General features: G+C 40.1%; 1 long non-coding RNA gene across 1 annotated transcript in view; it reads right to left on the reverse strand.

Moving 5' to 3' along the window:
- The window catches only part of LOC107970122 (uncharacterized), a 160,081-nt gene that overhangs the window by 124,539 nt on the left and 16,544 nt on the right, over positions 1-18,998 (reverse strand). The gene's annotated exons all lie outside the window — the stretch shown is intronic.

Here is an 18,998-nt window from a genome sequence, read left to right on the forward strand (position 1 = left end):
AACATGTAACTGTTCCACCAAATCATGCCTCTCTCTTCTTTCTCTTTCTGAATTTCAATCGGGAAATGACATGCATCCCCTGCCAGCTGTATTACTTAACTGCCACCTCAGACACCATCTCCTAATGAGAGGCTGTTTCGGGAGATGGCTATCACCTCCTTACGATTCTGTTTCCAAGATCCCAAAAGACAGATTAGCTCAGTGTCCTCCCTGCCACCACTGAGTTACAATCTGAGAGAAATCCTAGGCATGCAACCCATGATGGAAGTCTTAGGAGAGGCTCTGTTTTGAACTAGAGATTAGAAACTTCTCATTGGTAGTTTCTGGTTACTCTCACTGACCATTAAGCCAGACATTTCCATGATGGACTTCATAATCATGCAAGCTGCAATAGCAAAAATAGAATGAAAAGAAAATGACCAGAATGCTGCATACAAAGGGCACAGCCCAAATTACATAATTTTGTTCCCATCTGCATTGAGAGAATCACTGCATTTTTCAGAGACTAAATATCTAAAACCCAAGACTCCATTTTCTCCCCTCTCAGGCCTCTCCCCAGGCCCATACCCTATCTCTCCCCTGGCACTCTGATTTTGATGCAATGAATGCATTTGAGGGACTACATGATAAATAAGAAGTTTTCGGTATGACAGAAAGTCTAAAATTAATAATGCCTTTTTACCAGCAGTGACTATGGGCTGATGATGCTACTCGTGAAATAAACCTGGTGGAGAGAGGCAGGACAGAGGTGAGTTAAGTCAGAGAGGAGAGGCTTACATCAAGGCAACCCAGTATGCTTTTTATTTGAATAACTGGGTGGCTTCCTCTTACGTAAAGTTGTTACTCAGATTACCAGGAGAATTTGAAGAGTGTCAAATGCAGCACAATCAGAAGGCATGACTTTAATGTGTCCTGAAAATGCAGTCATGCCTCCGTCCTCCTACTTCTCGTGGTTGGCAGGAACCTGTAGCAGCTCACTGCCTCCATCCTGTCCCTGAATGCCCTAGACTTTGCATTCTCAGCTGCAAGGGTCTACATTTTATCCAGCCATGAAGAATGCTGTCAAAGAAGGAGCTGGAGAAGTCAGACTCTCATACCTGCACCTCCAGGAGAGCTGAAACTGAAGGGGGAAGTAGGGGTGCTGCTCAGGTGTGCAGTGACTGAGGACACAGGACAGGGGCCCTTCTGGGTTTGGATGCTGGTGATCCTTCTCCAGCTGCTGTTTCAAGAGTGCATCAGGTCCCCAAGCTTTCACCTATTGATATGGTTTGGCTGTGTCCCCACCCAAATCTCACCTTGAATTATAATAATCCCCACATGTCAAGGTGGGGGCCAGGTGGAGATAACTGAAAATCATGGGGGCAGTTTCCCTCATACTGTTCTCAAGGTAGTGAAAAAGTCTAATGAGAGTTGATGGTTTTATAAATGGGAGTTTCCCCTGCACAAGCTCTCTTGCTCATCACAGTGTAAGAAGTCCCTTTGCTCTTCCTTTGTCTTCCTCCATGATTGTGAGGCCTCCCCAGCCATGTGGAACTGTGAGTCCATTAAACCTCTCTCCTTTATAAATTACCCAGTCTCGGGTATATCTTTATTAGTAGCATGAGAACAGGCTAATACACTTATCAAGCTTGTAGAAAAGACCAGATCAGATAACTGGGGCTGGGGAGCAACTACTTTCAAACATTGTTGCTGGGAGTGTGAATTGGTACAAGCTTTAAGGTGGGCAACTCAGCCATATCTAACCAAATTTTTAAAAAATGCACATACCCTTTGGCCATCCCCCTTCTGGGGTTTAATCCTGTAGATAGGTTTATACATATACAAAATATAACATTACTGAGATATTCACTGAAATATTGTTTGGAAAGAGATTGGAAACAACCCAAATGTCCGTCACTAAATGGCTGATTGTATGAATGACAACACATAGATAGACAAAAGGAAATTAACACTGTTATTAAAAAGAAGAATCAGCACTGTACATTCTGATATAGAATTCACTCCATGATAATATAAAGTAAAAAAAGAAAGTGCAAAATACTGTGTATAATATGCTACTCTTTGGACAAAGTGTACTTTATGTACATATATGCTTGTTTATGCACGGAATACCTCTGGAAATATCCACAAGAAACTGATTAACTACAGTTCCTTCTAGGGAGGAGAAACCAGTGGCTGGGAGATGGGAGAAGAGAGTCTTTCTGCACTGTGTACCCTTTTCTACCTTTCAACGTGTGGATCATATTCAAGTGTTAATTTTTTGACTGAAAAAGAAATTAGCTATAAACAGCATTATAAAGACTATTACCAGGAACTCTTCTAACGTTCTCAGGGTCGGAAGTCCAAAATCAGTCTCATGAGGTTAATGTCAAGGTGTCAGCAAGTCTTGTTCCTTCTGGAATCTCTATGGGACAAGAGGCTCCCTGCATTCCTTGGCTTGTGGCCACATCACCCTGACCTCTGCTTCTGTGCTCACATCTCCTCTCTGACTCTGACCCTCCTGACTCCCTCTTATCAAGATCCTTGTGGTTACATTGGGATCTTGGGTAAACCGGGATAATGAACAGATTCTGGGAATTCTAGGACTGAATATCTTTGGGGGTTCATTATTCAGTCTACCACAGGGGGTATGGGAGGAAATACTCCTGTTCTCTCTTCATTCCATTTCCCTTGTCCCCTAGGAAACCGGAGTAGACACTCTGACATCCACCAGCCAGTGCTCCCCAGTGGAGGGATTGCTGTGTTAAAGGCTGTGGTCCCTCACTCCCATGGTGTCCACGCCCTTGACCCCACACCCCACCTCTCTTCTCTGAGGAACATAGCTATCAGGTCCACCTTGGAGGCCAGAAACCCCCATTCTCAGATGGGACATGAGAGGATCCACCACATTCCTCAGGAGGTTGATTCAGAGCTCCACATCTTGGCAGTTGGTGGGGTCTCATCTAGAGAGTGCATTGGACCTAGAAAATTCTGACAAAGTCACTTCCTTTGGCAAGAACCTTGGAGAGGCGAGAGCTGGGATACAGACGGGTTGCAAGGGTCCCAGTCAGGAAGGTTTGGTGCTGCGCTTTCCAAACTTTTATACATATGTATGGTTGACTAGTGATCTTGTTATTATTTTTCTTCCATGAGCTCTTGGGTTTTAAAAGCTTTTTGTCTTTTTAACCATCTACATTTAGTAAGTAGTAGCCTATATGTTCTAATCACAGATTAAGGCATAATTTCCATTAAACTTTTAAAAATCTTGAACAGAAGCACACAACTCCCATTACCATATTTCAAAATAAACCCTTGACAGTCTCCGGAGTCCAGATTGGAAAACAAGGATACAGAAATAACAGCAATGACAATAGCAATGTTACCTACAGCACAAGGAGCTCTGGGCTGAGGGACAGGATACCTGCAGCCCGGCCTTTGCCCTGCCACTCACTCACTGTGCCAAGCTAAGAAATGACTCACCTGCCCAGTGATCACAAGCCCCAGCCCCGGAGCCTCTGGTTTAACTGGGCCAGGGTGGGATTCCCCCAGGTAAGTCCAGTGTGAGTCAAGACCACTGGTTGGACAGGGTCTAGCTGCCCCAGAGAACACTCCAGGCTGAGTCTCCCGGAGCCAAGGGGACAAACTCGGGACTCTGTGAGAGGGAGGGCAATGGGACGGGGACATAAGCAAGCCAAGCTGCACCCAGGGCCTGTGAATGTTGACATCTTGTGGGCTCAGGCCACCTGGTGAGACTAAGCAGGAGAGTGCTTGGCTGTTCTGACACTGTTCATTAAGCCAGGGACAGACAGAGACTAACATGATTTAAAAGCCTCCAAAAGACACACTGCAAATCAGGGTCACAGCAAGGGCCAGCCAGCAGCCAGCTCAGGCTTGCCCTCTCTCCCTCTCACCCCTCCTTTCCCCCTGCACTCACCTTGTCTGAGCCAAATTGTTTTTCCACCAAAATTTACAGGGGTAGCACTGTGGGGAAACATTTGGGAGAGATCTCCGGCTGTGACCCACTGTTAAAAGCATCTCCACTGGCTATTGCTAAACAGAAAAGATTGTGGCTTCCCAGCAAGGCTGATTTCCCAGAAAACAGCCCTGGTAGGCCAAGGGGTAGGAATGCGAGGTAAGTGCTTATCTCCATGTGCTGATGTTCACTAGGTAAGCCAGGGACGGTCAGGATATCTCACCCCAGCTGAAATCAGATGACAAGCTGGTATCCATCTCAGAGGGAGCTCTAGAGGACAAGCAGAGGCAGGCTGAACATAGGTATCTTCTTTTTGTTGAAACACAAAGATAGCCGCTGCCTTTCTTTCTTGCCCTCTTACTCATAATTTTGTCCTGGAGAGGATCAGGGGGAGCCTCCCTGGATTATTTCAACTAGTCATTAGTCACTTGTTTCTCTGGTATGGGATAATCTGGTTCTATGATTACAGTGACCTAGAGTACCTGAACCAAAAACTGAGAGGCACATTTTAGTAAAAATTATTTTGGTGGGAGGTTTTTCCCACTATTTGTCATTCTATGAAAACAAAAAGTTTGCAGGCTAGAATACAAAAATTTAGATCATAACAAAAAGGTCTAACATTCTAAGATGAATTTCTAACACTCTGTGGTGCCATCACCGTAAGAAGATGTGGGGGATGTTAGTGGATGTGGTGGACTAAAGACCTCGAAAACTCCTCTCCTCCATAAAAGCAACAAAAACACTAACCAAAAAAAAGTCAGAATCAAATTTTTCAGAAATTTAGAAATTAACCAAAGGCTTGCAACAATCTGAGGTGCATTTATTCAGTAACAATGGCTGAATCTTGGTAAAAAATAGAAAGCTTTGTGGTATTTTAATTTGCCTATTCCCATCCCTTACCCGTACCCCCAGATTTGCAGTACTCTGGAAAACCAACAGCCCACAATCGCAGTGAAAAATCTCAAAAACCTAGTCTCACAGCCACTGGAAGGAGAAGAACAGTTCTGGAGCCCCCTCAAAGTTCCATTTCCAGAGAACTGTCATCATTCCACCTGTCTACTTTCCTGGAAGACCCCACCAACAATGCTGTCTTTATGTGATGTGACTCAGAGCTCTTCCAGTGCAAAAAGCCTTTTCTTCAGAGGATATTTGTCTAAAACAAAGCATCTTGACTGCCTGAGGCAGTAGATAGCAGTTGGGGCAAATAATAGGCCAACCAAAGAGCTTAAAAGGAAAAGCTGGAGAATGACTTGTTCAAAGAGAGCTTTTGAAAGCTCTGACATATTCCTGTTAATCTAAAATGCCACATATATGCATAGGACAGTAGGCATGCCCAGAGCTATATCATGCCCAAGAAAGACCTGAGAAGGGCTGGCTGACTTTGAAGCTCTCTGGAAGCAGGAAGTAAAGGCTAAGGCAGAGTTTTTAACTTCTTGACTGAATGTTACAGAACCTCTCAGCAAAAATTGGGAGACTTATTGGTTCCACGTACTTAAGAAATATTTGACTAATTATTAGTGTACCACTAAGCCAAATGAGCAGAGCCTTCAGGGGCCACCTATGACAAAGAAGACAGACTTTACATAATTAGTTCAGAAAAATCACTAAACAAACATTTACAAAACAAACAGCAAGAACAAACCCTGGAGAGGGGTGAAGATCTGATTTCCAGAGTTGTCATATTATATTATGTAAAAATTCCAGTTTTTAATAACAATAAAAAATTATGAGACATACAAAGAAACAAAAAGTATGACCCATACAGGCTGAAACAATCAGTCAAGAAAAACTGTTCCAAAGGAAAAACTAGATATTAGACATACTAGACAAGGACTTTAAACCACCTATTTTAAATATGTTTAAAGAACTGAAGACACATCTAAAGAACTAAAGTATGAAAATGATGTTTCACTATATAGAGAATACCAATAAAGAGACAAAAAGAATAAAAACGACCCAAATAGAAATTCTAGAGTGGAAAGTACAAAAACTGAAATGAAAAAAAATTCACTCAACAGCAGACTTGAGCTGGCAGAAGAAAGAAACAACATACTTGAAAATAAGTTAATTGAGATTATTCAGTCTGACTTACAGAAAGAAAAAAGAAGGAAGAAAATTTAACAGAGCATAAAAGACCAACAAACACATAATTGGAATTCCAAAAGTAGTGAAGAGAGAGAAAGGATCAGAAAGAATAGTTGAAGAAGTAATGGCTGAAAACTTTCCAAATTGGATAAAATACATTTACCCACACATCCAACTAGCTCAACAACCTTCAGGTAGGATAAACTCAAAGAGACTCACACAGAGACTCATCATGATCCAACTGTCAAAAGATAAAAAGAGAATCTTGAGAGCAGCAAGACAGTAGAGATCCATCATGTATAAGGGATCCTCAAGAATGTTAACTTTCTCATCAGAATCCATGGAATCGGGAAGGCAAAGGGTGACATATTCAAAATTCTGAAGGAAAAAAAAAACACTATCAACCAATAATTTTACATTCAGCAAAACTATCCTTAAACATGAAGGTGAAATTAAGACATCAAGATAAACAAATAAGCTGGGTGCGGTGGCTCACACCTGTAATCCCAGCACTTTGGGAGGCTGAGGCGGGCGGATCACGAGGTCAGGAGATCGATACCATCCTGGCTAACATGGTGAAATCCCGTCTCTACTAAAAATATAAAAAACTAGCCGGGCATGGTGTTGGGCGCCTGTAGTCCCAGCTACTTGGGAGGCTGAGGCAGGAAAATGGCATGAACCCAGGAGGCGGAGCTTGCAGTGAGCCAAGATCGGGCCACTGCATTCTAGCCTAGGCAACAGAGTGAGACTCCATCTCAAAAAAAAAAAAAAAAGATAAACAAATAATGAAAGAATCTGTCACTTGCACCTAAACTACAAGAAACACTAAAGGGAATCCTTCCAGCTGAAGTGATAAGACACAAAATAGTAACTCATGAAGAAGCAACCACATGAAGAAATAAAAAGCACTGGTGAAGATAACTACGTAGTAAGTACGAAAGACAGAATAAATGTATTCTTCTTTGTGTTTTACTCTTTTTTCTCCAGATTTAAAAGACAACTGCATGAAGCAATAATTATAAGCCTGTGTTAACAAGTAAACGTAATATAAATATGCAATTTGGATAATAAAAGCACAAAGGAGCAGAGAGGAAATAGAGCTATAATAAAAAGAGTTTTGTATGCCTTTTTAAGTTAGGTTGTTATGAATCCTAGCTTGTCATAAATTAAGATGTTAAATGTAATCCCTAGGGCAACAAATAAGAAAAAACTAAAAAACATACAGTAAAAGAAGGAACAAAGGAACTAAGTTGGTACACTAGAACATGGCTGTTTAACATAAAAGAAGGGAATAGTGGAGGAATAAAAGAACAAAAAAAGATATAAGACTTACAGAAAACTAATATCGAAATGGTAGAAATAAATCTTATCAGCCACTTTGGGAAGCTGAGGCTAGTGGATCACCTGAGGTCAGGAGTTCAAGACCAGCCTGGCCAACATGGTGAAACCCCGTCTCTATTAAAAATACAAAAAACATGAGCTGGGTATGGTAGTGCGCACCTGTAATCCCAGCTTCTAGGGAGGCTGAGGCAAGAAAATTGCTCGAACCCGGGAGGCAGAGGTTGCAATGAGCTGAGATCGCGTCATTGCACTCTAGCCTGGGTGACAGAGTGAGACTCTGTCTCAAAAAAAAAAAAAAAAAATCTTATCAGCAATTACATTAAACATAAATGGATTCGCATTCCAACCAAAAGAAACAGATTGGCAGAACTAATTCTTAAAAATGCATTATTCGGGGGCTAGCAAGATGGCCGAATAGGAACAGTTCCAGTCTGCAGCACCCAGTGAGACTAACACAGAAGGCAGATGATTTCTGCATTTCCAACTGAGATACCCGGTTCATCTCCTTGGGACTGGTTACACAGTGGGTGCAGCCCACAGAGGGCGAGCAAAAGCAGGGTGGGGTGTCGCCTCACCCGGGAAGTGCAAGGGATTGGGAAACTCCCTCCCCTAGCCAAGAGAAGCCATGAGGGACTGTGCTGTGAGAGATGGTGCTATCCAGCCCAGATACTATGCTTTTCCCACGGTCTTCACAACCTGCAGACCAGAAGATTCCCTTGGGTGCCATACCACCAGGGCCCTGGGTTTCAAGAACAAAACTGGGCAGCCATTTGCGCAGACACAGAGATAGCTGCAGAAGTCTTTTTTCATACCCCAGTGGTGCCTGGAATGCCAGCAAGACAGAACGGTTCACTCCCTGGAAAGAGGGCTGAAGCCAGGGAGCTAAGCGGTCTTTCCCAGAGGATCCCACCCCCACAGAGCCCAACGAGCTAAGATCCACTGGTGTGAAATTCTCTCTGCCAGCACAGCAGTCTGAAGTCAACCTGGGATGCTCAAGCTTGGTGAGGGAAGGGGCATCCACCATTACTGAGGCTTGAGTAGGCGATTTCCCCCTTACAGTGTAAACAAAGCCTTAGGGAAGTTCGAACTGGGCAGAGCCCACCACAGCACGGCAAAACCACTGTAGCCAGACTGCCTCTCTAGATTCTTCCTCTCTGGGCAGGGCATCTCTGAAAGAAAGGTAGCAGCCCCAGTCAGGTGCTTATAGATAAAACTCCCATCTCCCTGGGACAGACCACCTGGGGGAAGGGGCGGCTGTGAGTGCAGCTTCAGCAGACTTAAACGTTCCTGCCTGCTGACTCTGAAGAGAGCAGTGGATCTCCCAACACAGCACTTCAGCTCTGCTAAGGGACAGGCTGCCTCCTCAAATGGGTCCCTGACTCCTATGCCTCCTTACTGTGAGACACCTCCCAGCAGGGGTCAACAGACACCTCATACAGGAGAGCTCCAGCTGGCATCTGGAGGGTGTCCCTCTGGGACGAAGCTTCCAGAGGAAGGAGCAAGCAGCAATCTTTGCTGTTCTGCAGCCTCCACTGGTGATACCCTGGCAAACAGGATCTGGAGTGGACCTCCTGCAAACTCCACCAGACCTGCAGAAGAGGGTCCTGACTGTTAGAAGGAAAACTAACAAACAGAAAGCAATAGCATCAACATCAACAAAAAGGACGCCCACGCAAAAACCCCATCCGAAGGTCACCAACATCAAAGATCAAAGGTAGATAAATCCATGAAGATGAGGAAAAACCAGCACAAAAAAGCTGAAAATTCCAAAAGCCAGAATACTTCTTCTCCTCCAAAAGATCACAACTCCTCACCAGCAAAGGAACGAAACTAGATGGAGAATGAGTTTGACGAATTGACAGAAGCAGGCTTCAGAAAGTGGGTGATAACAAACTCCTCCGAGCTAAAAGAGCATCTTCTAACCCAATCCAAGGAAGCTAAGAACCTTGATAAAAGGTTACAGGACCTGCTAACTAGAATAACCAGTTTAGAGAAGAACATAAATGACATGATGGAGCTGAAAAACACAGCACAAGAACTTTGTGAAGCCTAAACAAGTATCAATAGCTGAATCGATCAAGCAGAAGAAAGGATATCAGAGATTGAAGATCAATTTAATGAAATAAAGTGTGAAGACAAGATTGGAGAAAAAACAATGAAAAGAAACAAACAAAGCCTCCAAGAAATATGGGACTATGTGAAAAGACCAAACCTACGTTTGATTGGTGTACCTGAAAGTGATGGGGAGAATGGAACCAAGTTGGAAAACATACTTCAGGAAATTATCCAAGAGAACTTCCCCGACCTAGCAAGATAGGCCAACATTCAAATTCAGGAAATACAGAGAAAACCAGAAAGATACTCCTCGAGAAGAGCAACCCGAAGACACATAATCAACAGATTCACCAAGGTTGAAATGAGGAAAAAATGTTAAGGGCAACCAGAAAAAAAGGTCAAGTTACCCAGAAAGGGAAACCCATCAGACCAACAGGAGATCTCTCTAAAGAAACCCTACAAGCCAGAAGAGAGTGGGGGCCAATATTCAACATTCTTAAAGAAAAGAATTTTCAACCCAGAATTTTGTATCCAGCCAAACTAAGCTTCATAAGTAAAGGAGAAATAAAATCCTTTATAGACAAGCAAATGCTGAGGGATTTTGTCACCACCAGGCCTGCCTTACCAGAGCTCCTGAAGGAAGCACTAAATATGGAAAGGAAAAACCAGTACCAGCCACTGCAAAAACATACCAAAATGTAAAGACCATCAACACTACGAAGAAACTCCATCAACTAATGGGCAAAATAAACAACTAGTGGTCCAGGTGTGGTGGCTCACACCTGTAATCCCAGCATTTTGGGAGGCTGAGGTGGGTGGATCACGAGGTCAGGAGTTCAAGACCAACCTGGCCAAGATGGCAAAACCCTATCTCTATGAATAATACAAAAAAAAAAAAAAAGATTAGCTAGATGTGGTGGAGGGCACCTGTAATCTCAGCTACTCAGGAGGCTGAGGCAGAGAACTGCTTGAATCCAGGAGGTGGAGGTTGCAGTGAGCCAAGATCATGCCACTGTACTCCAGCCTGGACAACAAGCAAGACTCCAAAAAAGAAAAAAAAAGCTAGCATCATAATGACAGAATCAAATTCACACATAACAATATTAACCTTAAATGTAAATGGGCTAAACGTCCCAATTAAAAGACTTAGACTGGCAAATTGGATAAAGAGTCAAGACCCATTGGTGTGCTGTATTCAGGAGACACATCTCATGTGCAAAGACACATATAGGCTCAAAACTAAGGGATGGAGGAATATTTACCAAGCAAATGGAAAGAAAAAAAAAGCAGGGGTTGCAATCCTAGTCTTTGATAAAAAAGACTTTAAACCAACAAAGATCAAAAAAGACAAAAAAAGGCATTACATAATGGTAAAGGGATCAATGCAACAAGAAAAGCTAATGATCTAAATATATACGCACCCAATACAGGAGAACCCAGATTCACAAAGCAAGTTTTTAGAGACCTACAAAGAGACTTAGACTCCCAAACAATAACAGTGGGAGACTTTAGCACCCCACTAACAATATTAGACAGATCAACGAGACAGAAAATTAACAAGGATATTCAGGACTTGAACTCAGCTCTGGACCAAAAGGACCTAATAGAAATCTACAGAACTCTCCACACCAAATCAACAGAATATACATTGATCTCAGCACGACATAGCACTTACTCTACAATTAACCACATAATTGGAAGTAAAACTCTCCTCAGCAAATGCAAAAGAACAAGAATCATAAAAAACAGTCTCTCAGACCACAGTGCAATCAAATTAGAAATCAGGATTAAGAAACTCACTCAAAACCAGCCAGGCGTGGTGGCTCATGCCTGTAATCCCAACACTTTGGGAGGCCAAGGCGGGCGGGTCACGAGGTCAGGAGATCAAGACCATCCTGGCTAACATGGTGAAACCCTGTCTCTACTAAAAATACAAAAAAATTAGCCAGGCGTGGTGGTAGGCACCTGTAGTCCCATCTACTTGGGAGGCTAAAGGAGGAGAACAGTGTGAACCTGGCAGGCGGAGCTTGCTTGCAGTGAGCTGAGATTGTGCTACTGCACTCCAGCCTGGGTGATAGAACAAGACTCCGTCTCAAAAAAAAAAAAAAAAAAAAAAAAAAGAAACAAAGAAACTCACTCAAAACCTCACAACTACAAGGGAACTGAGCAACCTGCTCCTGAATGACTACTGGGTAAATAACAAAATTAACGCAGATATAAAGAAGTTCTTTGAAATCAATGAGAACCAAGACACAACATACCAGAATCTCTAGGACACAGCTAAAGCCGTGTTTAGAGGGAAATTTATAGCACTAAATGCCCACATGAGAACATGGGAAAGATCAAGAACTGACACCCTAACATCATGATTAAAAGAACTAGAGAAGTAAGAACAAACAAATTCAAAAGCTAGCAGAAGACAAGAAATAATTAAGATCAGAGCAGAACTGAAGGAGATAGAGACACAAAAAAACCCTTAAAAAAAATCAATGAATCCAGGAGCTGGTTTTCTGAAAAGATTAACAAAATAGATGGAACACCAGCCAGAGCAATAAAGAAGAAAAGAGAGAAGAATCAAATAGACACAATAAAAAATGACTAAGGGGATATCACCACTGATCCCACAGAAATACAAACTATCATCAGAGAATACTATAAACACATCTACACAAATAAACCAGAAAATCTAGAAGAAATGGATAAATTCCTGGGCACATACACCCTCCCAAGACTAAACCAGGAAGAAGTCGAATCCCTGAATAGACCAATAACAACTTCTGAAATTGAGGCAGTGATTAATAGCTTACCAACCAAAAAAAGGCCAAGACCAGATGGATTCACAGCCAAATTCTACCTGAGGTAAAAGAGGAGCTGGAACCATTCCTTCTGAAACTATTCCAAACAATAGAAAAAGAGGAACTCCTCCCTAACTCATTTTATGAGGCCAGCATCATCCTGACACCAAAACCTGGCAGAGACACAACAAAAAAAAGAAAATTTCAGGCCAATATCCCTGATGAACATCAATGCAAAAATCCTCAACAAAATAATGGCCAACCGAATCCAGTAGTATATTAAAAACTTACCCACTACAATCAAGTTGGCTTCATCCCTCGGATGCAAGGCTGGTTCAACATACACAAATCAATAAATGTAATCCATCACATAAACAGAACTAATGACAAAAACCAGATGATTATCTCAATAGATGCAGAAAAGCCCTTCAATAAAATTCAACACCCCTTCATGCTAAAAACACTTAATAAACTAGGTATTGATGCAACATATCTAAAAATAATAATAGCTATTTATGACAACCCACAGCCAATATCATACTGAATGGGCAAAAGCTGGAAGCATTCCCTTTGAAAACCGTCACAAGACAAAGATGCCCTCTCTCTCCACTCCTATTCAACATAGTATTGGAAGTTCTGGCCAGGGCAATCAGGCAAGAGAAAGAAGTAAAGGTATTCAAATAGGAAGAGAGGAAGTAATTGTCTCTGTTTTCAGATGACATAATTGTATACTTAGAAAACCCCATCATCTCAGCCCAAAAACTCCTTAAGCTGATAAGCAACTTCAGCAAAGTCTCAGGATACAAAATCAATGTGCAAAAATCACAAGCATTCCTATACACTAATAATAGACAAACAGAGAGCCAAATCATGAGTGAACTCCCATTCACAATTGCTACAAAGAGAATAAAATACCTTGGAATACAACTTACAAGGGAGGTGAAGGACCTCTTCAAGGAGAACTACAAACCACTGCTCAAGGAAATAAGAGAGGACACAAACAGAGAGGATATAAGAAAATAAGAGAGGAAAATAAGAGAGGAAAAACATTCCATGCCCATGGATACGAAGAATCAATATCATGAAAATGGCCATACTGCCCAAAGTAATTTATAGACTCAGTGCTATTCCCATCAAGCTACCATTGGCCTTCTTCACAGAATTAGAAAAAAAAAAAAAAAAAAACACTTTAAATTTCATATGGAACCAAAAAAGAGCCTGTATAGCCAAGACAATCCTAAGCAAAAAGAACAAACCTGAAGGCATCCTGCTACCTGACTTCAAACTATACTACAAGGCTACAGTAACCAAAACAGCAATGGAACAGAACAGAGGCCTCGGAAATAACACCGCACATCCACAGCCATCTGATCTATGACAAACCTGACAAAAACAAGCAATGAAGAAAGGATTCCCTATTTAATAAATGGTGTTGGGAAAACTGGCTAGTCATATGCAGAAAACTGAAACTGGACCCTTTCCTTACACCTTATACAAAAATTAACTCAAGATGGATTAAAGACTTAAACATAAGACCTAAAACCATAAAAGCCCTAAAAGAAAACCTAGGCAATACCATTCAGGACATAGGCATGGGCAAAGACTTCATGACTAAAACACCAAAAGCACTTGCAATAAAAGCCAAAATTGACAAATGGGATCTAATTAAACTAAAGAGCTTCTGCACAGGAAAAGAAATATCATTAGAGTGAACAGGCAACCTAGAGAGTGGGAGAGAAATTTTGCAATCTCTCCATCTGACAAAGGGCTAATATCCAGAATCTACAAGGAACTTAAACAAATTTACAAGAAAAAAACAAACAACCCCATCAAAAAGTGGGCAAAGGATATGAACAGACACTTCTCAAAAGAAGACATTTATGTGGCAAACATACGAAAAAGCTCATCATCACTGATCATCAGAGAAATGCAAATCAAAACCACAATGAGATACTATCTCATGCCAGCTAGAAAGGCGATCATTAAAAAGTCAGGAAACAACAAATGCTGGAGAGGATGTGGAGAAATAGGAATGCTTTTACACTGTTGGTGGGAGTATAAATTAGTTCAACCATTGTGGAAGACAGTGTGGTGATTCCTCAAGGATCTAGAACCAGAAATATCATTTGTCCCAGCAATCCCATTACTGGGTATATACCCAAAGGAATATAAATCATTCTACTAGCAAGACACATGCACACATATGTTTATTACAGCACTATTCACAATAGCAAAGACTTGGAATCAACTCAAATGCCCATCAATGATAGACTGGATAAAGAAAATGTGGCACATATACACCATGGAATACTATGCAGCCATTAAAAAGAATGAGTTCATGTCCTTTGCAGGGACATGGATGAAGCTGGAAACCATCATTCTCAGCAAACTAACACAGGAACAGAAAACCAAACACTGCATGTTCTCACTCATAAGTGAGAGTTGAACAATAAGAACATATGGGCACAGGCAGGGGAATATCACACACTGGGGCCTGTTGCGGGGTGGGGGGCAAGGGGAGGGATAGCATCTGGAGAAATACCTAATGTAGATGATGGGTTGATGGGTGCAGCGAACCACCATGGCATATGTATACCTATGTAACAAACCTGCACATTCTGCACATGTATCCCAGAACTTAAAGTATAATAAAAAAAAGTTTTTCATAAAAAATGCATTTTTTAATGCTCAACTATATGCTGCCTACAAAAGACGCATTTTAAACTTAATGACATAAATAGGTTGAAAATAAAAGGATAGGAAAATATATACCATTCATACAAAAGAGAGTTAGAGTGGCTATACTAATATCAGACAAAATGGACTTTATACAAAAATCGTTACTAGAGACAAAGAAGGACATTTTATAGTGATAAAAGTATCAATCTATCAGAAAGAAACAACAATTATAAACATAGAAGGACCTAAAAACAGGGCCTCAAAATATATAAAGCAAAAACTGACAAAATGGGCAGATATGAAAGAATAAATAGACAAGTCAGCAATAACAGTTGGAGACTTTCAACCACACTTTCAATAATATAGAGAAAAACTAGACAGAAGATCAACAAGAAAGTAGAAGACTTGAACAGTACTATGAACCAACTAGACCTAATAGACATCTACAGAACACTTCAGAATACATATTTTTCTCAAGCACACATGGGATATTTTCTAGGATAAACTATATTGCCATAAGACAAGTTTCAATAAATTTAAATTGATTAAAAATACACAAAATATGTTCTCCAACCATAATGAAATGAAATTAGAAATCAATCACAGAAGAAAATTTAGACAATTCACAAATAGGAAAACAACACAATTCTAAAAAAATCAGTGGCTCAAAACTAAAATCACAACAGAAATTGGAAATTGAGCAGAATGAAAACAAAACACAACATATCTATGGGATACAAATAAAGCAGTGCTTATAGGGAAATTTATAGTTGTAAGTGTCTATATTTACAAAGTAGAATGATCTTAAATGAATAACCACCGGCTACCTTAAGAAACTAGAAAAAGAACTAAACCCAAAGCAGAAAAAGGAAGGAAATAATAAATATTAGAGACAAAATAAACGAAATAGAGAATAGAAAATAATAAAAATAAATCAATAAAACCAAAAAGTAGAAGTTGATAAGATCAACAAAATTGACAAATGTTTCCCAAAACTGAACAAGAAAAAAAGAAAGGATTCAAATAACTAAAATTGGAAATGATATAGGGAATGTTACTACTGACCTTACAGAAAAAAAAAATAGGATTATAACAAAAAACAATGGGCAATTGTACACCAAAAAATCAGATAACCTAGATGAAACGGACATATTCTTAGAAAGATAAAACAACCTAAACTGACTCAAAAAGAAACAGAAGTCTGAATAGAGTTATAAAAAATACAGAGATTGAATTAGTAGGGGAAAACATTGCAAAGAAAAGGTCAGGCCCAGATAGCTTCACTGGTGAATTCTACCAAAACTTTAAAGAATACTTGACGTCAATCCTTCACAAACTCTTCCAAAAAATAGAAGAGGGAGAACGTTTCCCAACTCATTCTATGAAGCCAGTATTACTCTGATACCCAAATCAAAGACATCACAAGAGAAGAAAATTACATACTAATATTTATTGTGCATATATGCAAACTTCTGAACATACTATTAGTAAACCAAATCCAACAACATATGAAAAGATGTGTACACTGTGACCAAATGAGATTTATCCCAGAAATGCAATGTGGACTCAACATAAAAAATCAAGCAATGCAATATGTCATATTAATAAAGAACAAAACCACATGGTCATCTCAGTAGACATGGAAAGCATTTGATAAAATCAACATCCTTTCATGATAAAAACACTCAATAAACTAGTAATAGAAGGGAATTTCCTCAACCTCATAAAGGGCATCTACAAAAAAAGTTAACATCGTCTTTTTTTGTTTGTTTGTTTTGTTTTATGAGATGGAGTCTCTCTCTGTCACCCAGGCTGGAGTGCAGTGGCGCCATCACGGCTCACTGCAACCTCTGCCTCCCAGGTTCAAGTGATTCTCCTGGCTCTGTCTCCTGAGTAGCTGGGATTACAGGCATGTGCCACCAGACCTGGCTAATTTTTGTATTTTTAGTTGAGACGGGGTTTCACTATGTTGGTCAGGCTAGTCTTGAACTCTTGACCTAGTGATCCGCCCACCTCAGCCTCCCAAAGTGCTGGGATTACAGGCATGAGCCACTGCACCCAGCTATTAATATCGCCTTTAATAGTGAAAGGCAGTGCTTTCTGCCTATGATCAGGAATAAGGAAAGTATGTCCCCTCTCTGCATTTCTATTCAACATTTAGTGGGAGATTCTAGCCAGGGCAACAGGCAAGAAAGAGAAATAAAAGACATCCAGATTGAAAAGGAAGAAGTAAAACTCTCTAGTGGCAGATGGCATGATTTTGCATATAGAAAATCCTAAGGAATACACACACACATGCACACACACCCCAACCTATTAGAGCTAATAAACGAGTTCAGCAAGGTTGCAGGATAAAAGATTAATAAACAAAGCTCAATTATATTTTTACACACTACAATGAATAATCTGAGAATGAAATTAAAAAGCAATTCCATTTATAATCAAAAAGAATAAAATGCTTAGGAGTAAATTTAACAAAAAAAGTGCAAGGCTCGTACAGTGAAAATTATAAAATATTGTTGAAAGAAATTAAGGAAGGCTAAATAGATGAAAAGACACAATGTGTTCATAGATTGGAAGACTTAACATTGTTAAGCTGGATTATGAAAAAAAAAATCACCTATATATGCTTCTAGTTTTCATTTTTAAGTATTTAAATCTTTTATTTTCTTTTATTTCAGCACAAGCAATCTAGTTTTTTTTCCAAATGGCTGCCACTAATTCTAATGTTATGTATTAAATGTATCTTTTCCTCACTGATTTGAAATACTGCCCTCTAAATTCCCAAAGTATTTCTTAATTACTATGTTTCTTAGTCCCTTGGAATTCTTACAAAACCTGTGTTAACTGGATATATGTCAAAAAAACAAATGAGATAAATAAGAGAATGGAAATATTCACCTAAGGGTAAGTCAGCAGGAAAGTTCTTCAAGGACATAGTCATTTTAACCAAGTGCTATGTCTAAAGTTCAGTTAGATGGTCTGCATCTGCAGCAGGTGCCAGGCAAACAAGCAAGAGGGCAAGGATCTAGGGCAATCTGGGGTTTTGTGGCCCTCTTACTGTAAAATCCTTCCCATTAGAGTTCTTGGATTTTTGCGAGAGCATGGTGGTTTTTAATAAGCGCATAACCGAAAGAAGGCTTTGCACTTCAAAGCCTGTTGTAATTACCCGCTGCATTAGTAAAGTAAGACCAGTTGCAACAAGAACTTTAAGTGTTTCATGGCATCTCTTTGCAGCAAGACAGCCTTTCTGAAGGTGACTGCAGACAGACATGGTCCTGCATCTTTGCCAAATACAGAATCAACTCAGCATCTCACTGACACTAATTATCAGCTTGTGTTTATTCACATCACAGAAAAGAGCTTAATTTACATAATACATATTGGTCAATTCTTTGCTTTTGAACTTCACCTTTGCCCATCAGCGGATCAATATGTATTTAATCTTCTGTTTTAGAACTGATTTTAAGACTCACAGTAAGAGGCCCAGATTTCACAATCATTAATTGCTATTATCAGCCCCTTTTCATTTCCTAAACATCAGCAATTTCTTAAAGTTCTGCTTTCATTCCTTTATTAAGTTATCCCTTCTTGTTCATCACTTGGTTCTATTGTGCCTTTCAACAAAGTACAGAGTTTACAACTAGCCAATAATGTAAAACAAAAGAATGCTCTGAAATTTTCCATTGATTCTCCAGTCTATCTGACCTCATCAACAACTGCATGCAAAACTCAAGTCGTCTGACCATTTCCTGATGGATGCTATCAAGTACTTCCAAAGTTCCAGATAGGTCTGCCAAAGGGTAGAGGACTCAGATTCTTCCTTTCTCTCTTTTAAATAAGAACTGAATTATCATCTTTGGATGGCTAATTATTCTATATATTACAGTGTAACTGGTTGCTCCCTAAATTTTCATATTTTCAAGTATATCAAAATATACTATACTCCTGACTAGCATCAGGAGAATCTGCCATTCCTTCATCACCTAATTCAGGCAAGTCACTTAATCTCTCTGGGTCTTAGTATCCTCATCTATAAAATGGATTAACAATAGAGCATTTTTGGAAATTATACGATAACCTGAATAATG

Source organism: Pan troglodytes, chromosome 22 (genome assembly GCF_028858775.2).
Source record: "Pan troglodytes isolate AG18354 chromosome 22, NHGRI_mPanTro3-v2.0_pri, whole genome shotgun sequence".
Lineage (NCBI taxonomy): Eukaryota > Metazoa > Chordata > Mammalia > Primates > Hominidae > Pan > Pan troglodytes.